General features: G+C 36.7%; 1 long non-coding RNA gene across 1 annotated transcript in view; it reads left to right on the top strand.

Moving 5' to 3' along the window:
• LOC136830183 (uncharacterized) overlaps positions 1 to 12112 on the top strand; it is a 30225-nt gene extending 18113 nt beyond the window's left edge. The window contains exon 3 of the long non-coding RNA XR_010850588.1: positions 11981 to 12112. This is a non-coding gene — a long non-coding RNA (uncharacterized lncRNA). The remainder of the gene's footprint in view (positions 1 to 11980) is intronic.
• The last annotated feature ends 549 nt before the right edge of the window (positions 12113 to 12661 follow it).

The raw sequence follows: 12661 nt of genomic DNA, 5'->3' as shown, positions 1-12661 counted from the left end.
CTGAATGATTTATTAATATTTTTTTTTTTCATGCTTGTTTTATTCTTCTCCATTTTTTGAAGATTGCAAAACCATTAACCCTTCTGTTACCACTATCATAAAGGGTCCCTTGTACCTCCAGTCACTTACTCAGGTAATTTCTCAATGTTATTTAAAAGATTGCAAAATCATTACCTCTTCTGTTACCATTGTCATAGTGGTCTTTGCCTTCAGTAATTTCTTAATATTATTTATGACACTTCGTTTCATAAAATATTTATACCCCGTACGGGGCTAGTGCCGTCAGTGCACCTCACGGGGTGCACTGTAGGCATTACTAAAGATTCTTTGCAGCGTCCCTTCGGCCCCTAGCTGCAACCCCTTTCATTCCTTTTACTATACCTCTATTCATATTATCTTTCTTCCATATTGCTATCCCCCCCCCCTTCTCATACCAATTATTTCAAAGTGCAACTGCTTTGAGGTTTTCCTCTTGATTCACCTTTCAAACCTACCTACTGTCAATTTACTTTCCAGCGCTGATTGACCTCATAGGTCCCAGTGCTTGGCCTTTGGCCCAAACCCTGTATTCCCTTCCATTCCATAAATATTTACAGGCATCTAGTTAGTTACTGCCCCAAGTTTGTACTCCATCGAACACACCACAGTACAGTCATACAGCTTTTGCTTCTCATGTATCATTAATGAACGGTAATTACGTCGTTATCCGTTGTCGACAAAGGTGCCCCCGGGAAGTACGTGACCCACTTCGACTTGTGTCACGATGGTGACCTCGACTCATAAAGGAGTTGTTTGAGGTCAGTCTCATCCACCCATACGGTTGACATAGATCAGAGAAAGTACAGTACATTTGATTTTATGCATAGGGGTCAAGTAAACGAAAATATTAGATGGGAATTAGCATATAAAAGTATATGTGTATGTATGCATATATGCATATACATATATATATATATATGTATATATATATACATACATACATCCATACATATATTAAATATAAATATATATGCATATACACAGCCACACTCAACTGATGGTATTTCTACGTTATAGATTTTGGATTAAGTAAGAATAAGTAGGAATTGATCCCTAGCAGTTACATAGCTTAACGATACAACAAAACCTTGCATCGGGAATCATCGCCCTTCTAGTCTCAGCGATTCCTGTCATGGAATTCCCGAGCCATTCCAAGTCCACCCACGTGACAGGTTACTTCCTTGTTATACGTCGATCAGGTGTTATGCTACATTCCATGCATTTTTCCGATAAAGGGATGTAATTTGTAATGAACGCTTATTTCCCCTCTACTGCTAGATTTTGGATTTCAAGACCAAGGCTGGAGTGTCTTACTGAAGAAGTTTTTTTTTTTTTAGTTTTCTGTAAAGGAAAACTATGGAGATGGCTTTGTCTGTCCGTCCGCACTTTATTCTGTCAGCACATTTTTCTGTCCGCCCTCAGATCTTAAGAACCACTGAGGCTAGAGGGCTGCAAATTGGTATGTTGATTATCCACCCTCCAATCATCAAACATACCAAATTGCAGCCCTGTAGTCTCAGTAGTTTTTATTGTATTTAAGGTTAAATTACCCATAATCGTGAGTCTGGCAACGATATAGGACAGGCCACCACCGGTCCGCAGTTAAAGCTTCATGGGCTGCGGCGCATACAGCATTATACCGAGGCCACCGAAAGATAGATCTATTTTCGGTGTTCTTGATCATACGATGTACAGAAAACCCGACTGCGCCGAAGAAACTTCGGCGTAATTTTTACTTGTTATTCCCTTCTTCAAGTTTTGGATTCTGGTATTCAAATCTAAGTCTTATAATCAGTATTCAAGAAGTGTCATATTTACACCTTTTTACCGTCTACGTCTGTCTAAGGGAATAAGGAAACTTATTTTATCTATCAGTATGGATATATTAATCTAAGGGAATAAATATGTATGTATTTGTCTAAGGGAATAAACATGTTTATATTTGTCTAAAGGAATAGATATAGATATATTGACCTAAGGGAATAAGGGAACTCTTGAAAACGTATGATTTAGTATACATTTATCTAAGGGAACAAGGAAACTTGTCCCCTTTTCGTTGAGTTAACCCTAATATTGGCTATTTTAAGCCCACCTCGAGCTCCTTCACAAACCCAAAAGACAAATAAGCCCAGCTGATCGAAAAATGCCCCCGTGTCTTTTATCGGTTATATAGACCATGGATTGTTGTGGTCATACTGTCTCGCATTCTTTCCATGGAAGGCCACAAAAGTGAATTGTGAAGACTCGGCTTTTGTGTACCTCTTTGTTCAGCTAATGACCCGCATTCCTCACAGGGCCACAGAAAAGTAGGCCGGTGATTCACTAATTGGTGAAAGTATTTTCAAGCCTTCTCGTGTGAGGGTGGCCAATAAGTTAAGTCACGGGTATCCATGGGGCGAGAATCTAGATATTATTGCTATTGTTGGCTGAAGATTCTACATTTGGTGACCCATTAGGGGGTTAGTGCCGTCAGTGCACCTCACACGGTGCACAGTAGGCATTACTTAAGGGTCTTTGCAGCGTCCCTACGGCCCCCGGCTGCAACCTCTTTCATTCCTTTTACTGTACCTCCGTTCATATTCTCTGACTTTCCACCCTCTTCTAACAATTGTTTCTTAGTGCAACAGCGCGGCTTTCGCCCTGTTCCACCTTTGTAAGCTTTTACTCTCAATTTTCCTTTCAACGCGGAATGACCTCATAGGTCCCAGCGCTTGGCTTTTGGCCTAAATTCTGTTGTCTGTTCTGTTCTCTATAGGTCACGAGGTCACTGGGTAGAGATAGGCGTTAATTCTAAAAGAAGAAATTTGGAGGGAACATTCCCCTGTATGATGAATTCCCGTCATTAAACCCTGTACGCCATCCGTGTGACTCGTCCACTCATATTTTAGAAGTTAATAAACTCGTTGCTTGCTGCGAAAGGTTTGTCACACGATGACTGGCCGAACCTTTGAAGTAAATGGTGTTGTGACGCTTTGCACAAATAAATTATCCTTCTTACGCTCTAATTTATCGTGTTATTTAATTTAGCCTTGTAAGTTCCTGGTGTTGGTTAATTATAGTTTTCTGGGGGGATACGTTTTCTATAGTGTTACAGCTGTCTTTGAATAGATATAGTGGTCTTTGCTTTATTGAAAAGTATGTTAAATAATTGTGTCTTCGTAGTTTTGCCTGTAGAAGACCTTCCCTAAGGGAGGTCTTCTCTTTGTAAGGTATTGTTTACTTCCAACACGTAAACGATATCTTACGTTTACATTATACAGCCTATGATGTTTTGTGCTGTTAAAAAGGGCTCTAAAGCTCTAACCTCCATGTTGTAAACACCACCAAAGTATTAAGCCCACTGTGATGATTAGATCCAGAAGTCCCCTTGCAGTTCACGAAGAAGCAAGGTACAAACCTTTCATAAACACTCACTACAGGTGCGTACCTGTTATCAGATTTATGAAATACAGGTGTGTACCTGTTATTAGATACGAACTACAAGTGTGTACGTGTTATTAGGTACGAACTACTGGTGTGTACCTGTTATTAGGTACGAACTACAGATATGGACCTGTTATTAGATATGAGCTACAGGTGTGCACCTGTTATTAGATACGAACTACAAATGTGTACATGTTATTAGGTACGAACTATAGGTGTGTACGTGTTATTAGGTACGAACTACAGGCGTGTACCTGTTATTAGATACGAACTACAGGTGTGTACCTGCTATTAGATACGAACTACAGGTGTGCACCTGTTATTAGATACGAACTACAGGTGTGTACCTGTTATTAGATACGAACTATAGGTGTGTGCCTGTTATTAGATAAGAACTACAGGTTTGTACCTGTTGTTATATACGAACTACAGGTGTGTACCTGTTATTAGGTGTACCTGTTATTAGATACGAACTATAGGTGTGTACCTGTTATTATATACGAAATACATGTGTGTACCTGTTATTAGATAAGTATGAGACGCACTCGGCCTTCTTGTATATACTCTAATTACTGCAAACAGCAATGTGACGAGTCTTTATGTAGCAATTCAAGAAACAGTCGTAATGGAGTTACGGCTGACTTCTTTAGCACGAATGTGTTGCATGTCAAAAGACCACTGGTAAATTCTGGGTTCAGCTTTTTTTTTTTTGGCAACAATACGGGGACACCAAAAACACAAGGACACATGGCAGAAGTATTAATAATTTTGGGGATTCATGAATAAGTGTCCTCTCTCTCTCTCTCTCTCTCTCTCTCCATATATATATATATATATATATATATATATATATATATATATATATATATATATATATATATAAATATATATATATATATATATGTATGTGCATATAAATATTTATATTTATTGTATGTACATAATGTGCACCTAGAGTGTTTGGTAACTGCTGGTTGCTTAAGAGCCAAGAGCCGTCCGCTCTGGTCTGCCACCTTAATCAACCAAAAAAGTGATTGGTAACGTTTGCGCTTACCCAGTAAGGGGTCCTGGGTATGACTTCTGGGTAAGGTCAGGTAAGGATTCTCTGACTGCAGCAGGGAACCCCTTCCGACAGGGAGGACATCCTTCAAGACTGCCCTTCCCTTTGGCGCCAAAGGGTCCCCTGCACGGCCAAAGAGAGCTTCCTTCAGGAATGCCATCTCCAGCGAGTATGTCTTCCTCAAGGGTTGCCCTCCCATGGGGAGCCAGACTTGCCCAGCCTGGAAGACCTCTTCAAGGACTATTTCCTCCGGAAGAGCCACTGGCCACCAAGACAATTCCGGTGCCTTTCCCTGTGGTGGCCAAGGGGTTGCCATTCCCCAGGGGAGCCAAGGGGGCTGCCATCCGTCTGGGATATCGTCCTCTCGGGCAGTTTAACCTCAGGGGTAGCCAAGAGTCACAACCCTGCAGGGGGACCCTCCTTCTCACTGCCATCCCCGGGGGGAGCCAAGGGGTCCCCACCTCTCCAAGGGGAGAGATATGGTTTTCTTCCCCTGGGAAGAGATGTGATGAATATTTAGTCCCTTGACATGCTGTTAAAAAGTGTTGTGTGTAATGGAAATGTTTCTTGGTTATATATACAGTATATATATATTATATATAATATATATTATATACATACATATATATACATATATATAAAATATATACAGTATATATATTATATATATACATATACATGTAAGATTGTGTAAGACTGTCAGACAGTCATAGGGCAAAACTATGTTGTCTGAACGATGGTTAATTGAACACTTCAGGGAGCAGGATAACATCCCTGCTTATCTAAGAGAGAGAGAGAGAGAGAGAGAGAGAGAGAGAGAGAGAGAGAGAGAGAGAGAGAAACATCTCGTAGTGGCAGAGAGAACAAGAACTAGAAAAACGAGTGGGTGAAAGCGAGAGGCAAAAGACGATAGATGGGTCTGGTGTGGTGACTCTCTCTCTCTCTCTCTCTCTCTCTCTCTCTCTCTCTCTCTCTCTCTCTCTCTCTCTCTTCTTCTTCTTCTTCTTCTTCTTCTTCTTCTTCTTCTTCCAACCACTTCCGACTGGTAGCCGTGTTCCCCTGAGTTCACGTCTAAATCAAGAATGTCCTGCGTGCTATTTTTACTCCCCCCTTTTCAAGGCGGTGCTATCGCAGACGAGAGAGAGAGAGAGAGAGAGAGAGAGAGAGAGAGAGAGAGAGAGAGAGAGAGAGACTGCCTGCCAACCGTTGCTGTTTTGCAAGACTTGCCCATTAGTTTTATTTCTCTCTCTTTCTCTCTTCTCAGAGCTTAGCAGCGTTTTGTTTATTACCTACTAGATTCGAAATATGTAATTCTCTCTCTCTCTCTCTCTCTCTCTCTATATATATATATATATATATATATATATATATATATATATATATATATATATATATATATATGTAATTATATATATATAAACATATATAGTTTTGGTTATGTGCAGTACAAGTTTCTTAGCTTGCGTATTCTAAATTATTATTATTATATTATTATTATTATATTATTATTATTTTGTCTATTATCATGATTTTGTCTTTCTTAAACAGTTATATAATTATCAGTGGTGTTACTTATGGGTGAAATAGCTCACCATGACAACTTTGGATGGTTTGAGTTTTTGCGTTTCACCGTTTTGAGTTACTTGAGCGATGATGGGTTGAGTTACTTAATTGGCAATATTTTGAGTTACTGAGTTTTGATATTTTGAGTTACTAAATAGGTGGTATTTTTGAAAATTTGGGTTTAATATTTTGAGTTACTAAACAGGTGAAATTTTTTGAAAATTTGGGTTTAATATTTTGAGTTATGAAACAATTTATATTTTTGAAAATTTGGGGTTAATATTTTGAGTTATTAAAAAGTTGATATTTTTGAAAATTTACGTTTAATATTTTGAGTTGCTGTAAAGGTGATATTTTTGAAAATTTGGTTTTAATATTTTGATTTACTAAAAAAGTTAAATTTTAGAAAATGTGGGTTTAATATTTTGAATTACTAAAAGTGAAATTTTTGAAAATTTGGGTTTAATATTTTGAGTTACTAAAAAGGTGAAATTTTTGAAAATTTGGGTTTAGTATTTTGAGGTATTAAAAAGGTGATATTTTTGAAAATTTGGGTATAATATTTTGAGTTATAATTTTGTGGCTTTTGATAATCTGAGTTATATAATTTGATTTATTGAGATTATATTTTGAGTACCGAGCTTTGATAATATGAACCTTAATATTTTGAGTTTTTCTAGCTTGAATGCTTTAGTTACTTTGAGTTTAGATTTTAAAACTGACTGTGTTTAGATATTTGTGGTCGTGACATTCAATACATTGAATTATCTTGGTGGTAATCTTTTTAGCTGTTTTGATGCTAAGAATTTTGCTATTTTGAGTTGTTGAGTTTTGTGGTATAATTGTGCATTGGTTAGGTTTTACCATAGGCTTACATCTTGATAAAAAAGCGTCACATCTTTCCTATGATATTTTGAGTTAAAAAGACTTGAAATTTTGAGCTACTAAGACTAGGAATTTTGAGTTACTGTGATATGAAATTTTGAGTTGTTAAGTCTTTCAATTTGGAGTTACCATGACATCAAATTTTGAGCTACTAAGACCAGAAATTTTGAGTTACTTAGACAAAATTTTGAGTTACTAAGACATGAAATTTTGAATTTACTCTCGGTACTCTTTGATTTAGAGTTTAATTGTTTAATTAAATTATATTGAGCTACTAAGATATAAAAATTTTGAGACATCACATTTTGAGGTGATAAGACAGGAAATTTTGAGTTAACAAGGTATGAAATTTTGAGTTTACTGCTGGTGCCCTGTAATCTAGAGTTTAATTGTTGAATTTAAAAAAATCCTCCTTCGTGATGTAGATTTAGTAGCGTTCAGAAATAGTTTCCTCTTCTTCTTCTCGAGAGCACAATTAAAAGGGTAGTTGTGAGACAGTTCGTGTGTGCGTGTGTGTGTGTCCTTTCACGCGCGTTTTAGACTGACTCCCACTGCCCCGCTCAGCTGTTTCCTAAGTGATCTCTCTCTCTCTCTCTCTCTCTCTCTCTCTCTCTCTCTCTCTCTCTCTCTCTCTCTCTGTCTTTTGCTCATTGTATTACTAGCATTTATGCTCTTGAAGGCTTAACCCAGACTCGGGAGATGATGCTCGTGAGAAGAAAAACAAATCGTTTCATAAATGTATCTCTCTCTCTCTCTCTCTCTCTCTCTCTCTCTCTCTCTCTAGCTTTCTGTACACTATATATATATACACTATATATATATATATATATATATATATATGTGTGTATGTAGCCTATATGTAGTATAGTATATATATATATGTATGTATAATGTCATTATCACTGTAGTATTATAAACATATCCTTTGTAGATTTAGACGAGAAAGGTCTCTCTCTCTCTCTCTCTCTCTCTCTCTCTCTCTCTCTCTCTCTCTCTCTCTCTCTCTCTCTCTATATATATATATATATATATATATATATATATATATATATATATATATATATATATATATATATATATATATATATTATAATACTATAGTGATCATGAAAAATATTCATATTATTTATATATATAATATATATACGTACAGTACATACATAATTATTATATATATATATATATATATATATATATATATATATATATATATATATATATATATATATATATATATATATATATATATATATATATATATATATACATATACACACACACACACACAAAACAAAGCGTGCTTAATAGACATCACATAGACATCGCCAATGGGATAAGAAATAGATTTGCACTCAGGGGCGTAAGGTAACAAGAGAGAGAGAAGAGGGGTCATCCACCTGGGAGGCTCGCTAGCCGCCATCTTGCCAAAATGTTCGCTCTCTCTCGTTCCTTCTCTCGCGGGGCATTCTTCCTCTTCTCCTCTCTTTTTTTTTATTCTCTCTTTTTTTTTTTATTATTCCTTGCGCATCTCCCTGACGAGCAGCGGCGATTTGTAACTTGTCAACGCTTCGCCCCGTTCTGTGCGAAAAGGCTTTTTCCCCGGAGTGGTGTGGTTGTGTGTTTTGTTTCATTTTATTTTTTTTTTAGTCGGGTCAGGTAGGGTTGTGTGTGTATGTATGTATGTATGTTTGTGTGTATGTATGTATATGTAGATGTGTGTGTATATATATATATATATAATATATATAAAGTATATTATATTTTTGTTTTACTTGACACGTAAGTAAATTTTTAAAAATTAATCTTTTAAACAGGAAATTTAATTATTGTATGTAACCGTAATACCCTCAAGCTGCAGGTTTTATTATCTTTGTGTGTATGTGTGTGTGTGTGTGTGTGTGTGCTTTTCAAACTTGGGCAAGACAAGCACAGTGGGTTAACTCTCCCCGTTGGCCATACCTTAAAAGAATTGTTTTTGATGGAGGACGGAACTTATAAAACTTTATTTGGTGATTTATTTTACATGTCAAATTGTCAACAAGAAACCGTAGGCCTGTATGGAAAAAAAATAGTTTTCCTATGACAAGAACTGAAACTTGAAAAAAATAGTTTTCCTATGACAGAAAAACTGAAACTAAAAAAAATAATTTTCCCTTGAAAAAAAACTTGAAAAAAAGTTTTTATATGACAAAAGACTGAAACTTAAAAAAAATTAGTTTTCCTGTGGCAAAAAAACTGAAACTTGAAAAAATAGTTTTCCTATAACAAAAAAACTTGAAAAATAGTTTTCCTGTAACAAAAACAAATTGAAACTTGAAAAAAATAGTTTTCCAATGACAAGGAAACTGAAGCTTGAAAAAAAATAGTTTTCCAATGGCAAGGAAACTGAAGCTTGAAAAAAATAGTTTTCCAATGACAAGGAAACTGAAGCTTGAAAAAAAAGTTTTCCTATGACAAGGAAACTGAAGCTTAAAAAAAAATAGTTTTCCTATGGCAAAAAAAAAAAAAAAAAAAAAATCGAAACTAGAGTTTTTCAGTTTTTATTTATAGTGTGTTCCGAGTTTTCGTCTCAAGACCGAATGGCTAAAAAAAAATGATAAACTTAAATTTGTAGCTATTCTAAGCTTTATAACATGATTAAGGGCCAATTTATTATCCTTTTAAGATATGAAGAAGACATCACTCAAACCTTGAGAGTTCATAAAAGTAAAATGTACTTTCCTCATGCCAAATATGGAAGAGATTTGTCGAAACTAACCTTTTTAAAGGAAGGGACGGTTCCTTAGTTGCATTCCTCAGGGGTTAGGCCCTAGCGTGTCCCCTCCGTAGGGGCAAATTTTTGTCTAGGAATGTCGGACTCGGAAGGGGTGAGAGAGACTTTTGTCCTTGGCATTTTGTTTCCTGTATGACTTAGGTGAGTCTCTCTCTCTCTCTCTCTCTCTCTCTCTCTCTCTCTCTCTCTCTCTCTCTCTCTCTCTCTCGGGACTTGAGAATGTTATCGCCTTAATTTGTGTCCAGATTGGCCTGTACAATTCTCTTTTAAGATGGGAGAAAGTATTACTCTCTCTCTCTCTCTCTCTCTCTCTCTCTCTCTCTCTCTCTCTCTCTCTCTCTCTCTCTCTCTCTCTCTCTCTCTCTCTGGATGTTATCCCCTTTATTTTGTTTCTTATATGACAGCCTCTTTCTTTGGAAGAGAATCTCTTCCTGTAATTCTTTATTATGTGGCTAATGCTCTCTCTCTCTCTCTCGCTCTCTCTCTCTCTCTCTCTCTCTCTCTCTCTCTCTCTCTCTCTCTCTCTCTCTCTCTCATTTACAAGCTCTGGTATCACGGTTTACATACCCTCCTCCCAAACAGACAGGCTTCCTTGCCCATATATTGTTTACCAATTGGCGTCACTAAAGGGAGCCTTCAAAATTTATCAGTACATCCTTCCACAAAAAATATTCCTAGGTCGTTGGTCTCTCTCTCTCTCTCTCTCTCCTAATTGTTTAGGGAGGCAGCTCTAGGGCCTCATTGTGAACCATAACCGTCTGCACCAGAATCCTAAGGCTTGTTTAGGAGGCAGTTTTTAATACAGGGTCCTCAATTGTTCAGGGCAAACTTTAAACCGTCTTGCACCAGAAGTGCTGTCAGTGCACTGTGGGCATTATGTGCTGCACTTCTTCCATTCCTTTTGATGTACCTCCGTTAGAATTCTTTGTTCCATTGACTTTCCAGGGTCTCAACTAGTGCAACTGCGAGGCTTTCCTCAGGGTTAAATCTTTAAACCTTACTGTCAATTTTCCTTTCAGCACTGAATGACCCTATAGGTCCCAGTCAGTTGGGATTCCTTGCAGAGAGGATAGTGCTGTCAGTGCACTGTGGGCATTACGTGCTGCACTTCTTCCATTCCTTTTGATGTACCTCCGTTCGTATTCTCTTTGTTCCATGTGACTTTCCACCCTCTCTAACAATTGTTTCGTAGTGCAACTGCGAGGCTTTCCTCCTGTTACACCTTTCAAACCTTACTGTCAATTTCTCTTTCAGCACTGAATGACCCTATAGGTCCCAGCGCTTGGTCCTTTGGCCTAAATTCTATATTCTGTTCCATTCTATCCTATTTAAACTCTACTGTTCTATTCTATCCTATTTAAACTCTACTGTTCTATTCTATCCTATCGAAACTGGGCTTGAGGCGGCCTCAAGATTATTACTCTTCCTGCCCACGCACACAGGCAAACTTTTACCTCCCGTGGGCCTTAGGCCTAAGTGTCTAGGCATTGACGGATTCACTGCTGATAAGGATTGATGAGTTGTATATATTATAGTTCAGGTTTGATGGCTTTTCGTGAATACTTGTTTGGAAAGAGTCCTGATTGTTATCCGGATTCTTATCAAAACAAACTTGGAAAGGGCGTTCATTTAATTTTGTTTATTTTCTTCCACTGAGTATTGAGAGAATTTTTTTTTTTTTCTGGAGTCACGTTTTGTTTTGTTTTGGAGAAATTTTCTTCCTACTCGTGTATTATTATTATTATTATTATTATTATTATTATTATTATTATTATTATTATTATTATTATTATTATTATTATTATTATTATTATTATTTATGTTCTTTTACTGAAGTCAGTAATTGTCCCTGAGATTCCTTTTTTAACCTTTAGGCAAATTTCTGATGATGATGATGATGATGAGAGAGAGAGAGAGAGAGAGAGAGAGAGAGAGAGAGAGAGAGAGAGAGAGAGGAGAGAGAGTATGATACAAAATTTGCTCAAATATTTCACCAGCAATTAATCTAATTAAGCTAGAGAGAGAGAGAGAGAGAGAGAGAGAGAGAGAGAGAGAGAGAGAGAGAGAGAGAGAGAGAGAGAGAGAGAGAGAGAGAGTAAATTTCCAGCCTAACTTCTAGAAAGTCAGACATAAATTCATAATTTAATATTAAGAAATAATATTTGCTTCCCGATTTAAAAAAAAAAACATTATATAAGAAGCACCTTCGTCTAAAACTAAACCACTTAATTTTACAGTACCATGACGGCGTCGAGGTACGCGCAGGTGCAAAACGGTACCAAGATAGACCACGCGTACCAAAGGATGCCCCATGGATGGATAACTGTCGGAGGCGTTAGAATAGATTGCTATAGGTGATGGTAAGTACGGGTATCACTGGAATATTATCTTTGGAATAATATTCCAAAGGTAATATTCAGTTTTTTATGTTATGTTTATAGATATCTTTCCGAATTTTTTTCCTGTTTCAGCGATTTTTGAATTGCATTTGTTATGTACAGCTATTATTTACTTTTATTATTGAAATATTTTGAATTTATGTATTTCGATATTTTTCTATTTATTTTTTTATAGCATTGATTTTTTGAATTCCTTTTGTAGTGTGCTTATATAATTTAATTTTAATGAAATATTTTGAATTCACGTAGATGTTTTTGTGTAGGAATTAAGATATACTCATACAGATTTTAGTTTTCTGTAAAAGAAAACTATTGAGATGGCTTTGTCTGTCCGGCCGCACTTTTTCTGTCCGCCCTCAGATCTTAAAAACTACTGAGGCCAGAGGGCTGCAAATTGGCATGTTGACCATGCACCCTCCAATCATCAAACATATCAAATTGCAGCCCTCTAGCCTCAGTAGTTTTTATTTTATGTATGATTAAAGTTAGCCATGATTGTGCGTCTGGCAACCATATAGG

The sequence above is a fragment of the Macrobrachium rosenbergii genome, chromosome 46, assembly GCF_040412425.1.
Source record: "Macrobrachium rosenbergii isolate ZJJX-2024 chromosome 46, ASM4041242v1, whole genome shotgun sequence".
NCBI classification, from domain to species: Eukaryota; Metazoa; Arthropoda; class Malacostraca; order Decapoda; family Palaemonidae; genus Macrobrachium; species Macrobrachium rosenbergii.
The sequence above is the reverse complement of the archived record's forward strand: the minus strand, read 5'-3'. Positions and strand labels throughout refer to the sequence as shown.